A 3,242-nucleotide genomic window follows, 5' to 3' on the forward strand; every position below is an offset into this window, starting at 1 on the left:
GATAGTTTCTTGAGTTTCTTTAGGAGTTACTAAAATTTTGATTTGGAAATATAGAAGTCTAATTTAGAAAAAATATTCAGTAAATGAGACCAACTTAAAGTTTAGAAATTTTTAAAGTTAAGACAAATGAAAATATGAGTTTCTATTTAATTCAGAAATATATTGTAGATTTTCCAAATTTAGTATTTAGTTCTTTTATTATCTCCACTTAAAAATTTTCATTAAAAATAATTTTACTTATTATATTATATCTATAAGCTTAAGAGTTTCTCAAGTCTTATACTTTAAAAAGATCAAATGTAGAACAAATTTTTTATTAGGCAATAATTTTAAAGCTTCTCCTTCCTAATTTTTTTTCTCTTTTTCTTTTTCTTTTTCCTTTTCTTTTCTTTCTCTTTTTCTTTTCATTTTCTTTTTCTTTTCTTTATCTTTTTTTCTTTTCTTTTTCTTTTTCTTTTCTTTCTCTTTTTTCTTTTCTTTTCCAACAAAGATTACTATATCTGGATAGGACTTTAATGATTTTGAATTCCACTTCTCCTTTCCTAAAGAATAGTCTTGATATAAGTCTTTTACTTATAAATATAATAATATTTTTGAAACTTATTTTGAGAAAACAAATTTAAGTATTAAAAATAAAAGTCTAAATTATCTAAATTTTTCAAAAATATAATTTTTCTTACTAAAGATAGTTACTTATATTAATCATTTTCTCATCTAAAAACTTTTTAACTTGAAATTTTTCTTCATTACTAAAAATTTTAACTAAATTTTCTTACTCATTTTTAAAATCAAAATTTTCTTCCCTAATATAACTTCATATACATAATCAATTTTTTCTTTTTAAATCAAATTCACTTGTAGCACATTTGAGAACAAATAAAATTTCAGTTTTGAAAATATTCATCATCCCCCCCCCCAAACTTAAATTTTTAACAGATTAAATAGTTTAACATCAGATATAAATAAGTAGGAATGAAAATAAGAATAATATGCTTATAGGAATTTTTATACCCTAATGATAAAAGTATAAAACTAAATATAGGAGTAAAATTAATTTTGATCAAATTTTCTAATATTTTCATTTCAATTCAACATGTAGAAATTCAATAGACTTCTAAGTAGTGGGTATAAACATAAAAGCAAACTAACAAACATGATAAAAGAAAAATACAGGGTAGCAGTTTCAGAAATTTAAATTTAAAACCTAAGTTAGCAAGATTTTCAACTTTACAAAAGATATAGATTTAAGTTAAGTTCTAAACTAACTAAATCACAAAACTCACAACATTTACTACCCTAAAATTTTAAAACAAACTACTAACTAACACAAACATTACAGTATAATTAAAAATAAAAGTCTCACAAATCATAATATCTAAACAAGTAAACATACATACATGTCTCAAGTCCAAAACAAGAAAACACATCACATTACAATTCTCACTTAAGCATAAAGGTACAAACCACATCACATAGTTCAAACCAACACAGATGCAAATGTAGCGAGCCTGAACCACATAGTTACAATCATTAAATTAATCTCTCAGCTCTACTCTTAATCCTCTGAATCACTGTTATCCTAAACTTTTGCAGGCTCATAATCAGGGTATCTATGATATGGAGGAAATTGCACTCCTTGGTTACCCCTAATAAGGCTCTCCAAATATGAGTAAAATTTCTCTTCATAACCACTTTTTCTCCTATTATACCTATCAGTATGATTTGCAAAATGCCTAAATTTTTTACCTTATCAGTGGTAAAATTTATATTATTCATCATCCTCTACAATAATTTATATCGGGTCTCAGTAGACTCACCTCGAGATGTAGAAGCACGTGAGGTAGATGGTCTAGATGTAGAAGCAGCAGACATCTCCATTCTATAGCTCCAAGAAAATCTTCCTCTCTAGCTAAAAATTGAATGCTCAGAATAAGTCTTCACATTCACCTTAGTGGTGGGCTTTAGAGGTAATAATAATTTCTCCCAGCTATCATATTTAACTTCAGCCTTCTCACACAAAGAAAAGATCAAGGAAGCAAATCCCTGACCTGCAGTTGTTACAGTTGTAGCAAAACTGATGATAGTCTGACAGATCAAAGCTCCAATGTTGATGAGCTTTCCCTCTTGAATACAATAGTTTAACGTCACTCTTTCTGTGGTCACTTCACTGAGATGATTGGTCGGAAGCAGACGAGCAAAAATGAAATAGTGTGAAATAGTGTCAGGCCTTTGAAGGTGCACATAACTTTGAAATTGGGAAGTTGACTCTCCTCTCATTGGTAATCTTCCAAAGTCCTCTCCCAATAGTCAAGTATGAAATAATCTTGTCTAACTCCGCTTCAGTAGGAATATAATTTGCATAAAAACATAACGTATTCGGTGGTAAATGGTAAAATAAGTTGATTCCCTCAAGCAAAAAAGGTACCAACTTTCCTCAAACCATAACTCAGTTGTCTTCAGCTTTAGGGAAATTTGTATAGAACTCCCTCACAATAGATATAACTGCCACAACAGAGAAACAACAGAATTATTCCCACTGTCGGCGAACAATTAAATCTTCCATGTCTCCACCTGGATTTCTAAAACATCGCTCCTGAATCAGTTTGCGTGATTGCAATGTATCACTGTACCGATCTTGAGCTTTTGAACTAACATATTTACGCGAATCGAAAGAGGCTTTGCCTTTGCTCCTCTTCATTATTGGTGTCATTCTACAAATTTGATAAATTCCAATAAATTCCAACATTTGATAAATTCCAACAATAACTTCAAAAATCAAGTCTAACCCACTAAACTAAAATTCCAAAAGCTCAAACTACACTTCCCATGCAATTTCCAAAGATTTTTCCTCATTTTTCACCATGCATAGAGAATTTTTGAATTTCTCCAAATGTGCTCAAAATACATGGTGAAAATCCAAATTTTTTACATAGAAGTAAAACTCTTACTTCAAGGAATTTGGATCTAGCAAATTTTACTTGATTCCACGAAGAAATCTTCACTTTAGATGTGCACTAGCCTTCCAAAATTGCATTTTTGAGAGGTTGAAGGTGACGGGAGGCGTAGAAATGGTGATTTTTTACTCAAATTTTCCTTTTAACTGTTCGCAAACTGATTTTTGTGAACCGACACTTAAGCGCGGGTAAGTGGCGCTTAGGCGCCTGGCTCTTTAGGCGCCTGGCTCTCGAGCGCGAGATGTGGCGCTTAGGCGCCAGTGCACGTGGCGCTTAGGCGCCAGTGCA

Source organism: Phalaenopsis equestris, unplaced genomic scaffold, assembly GCF_001263595.1.
Source record: "Phalaenopsis equestris unplaced genomic scaffold, ASM126359v1 Scaffold000975, whole genome shotgun sequence".
NCBI classification, from domain to species: Eukaryota; Viridiplantae; Streptophyta; class Magnoliopsida; order Asparagales; family Orchidaceae; genus Phalaenopsis; species Phalaenopsis equestris.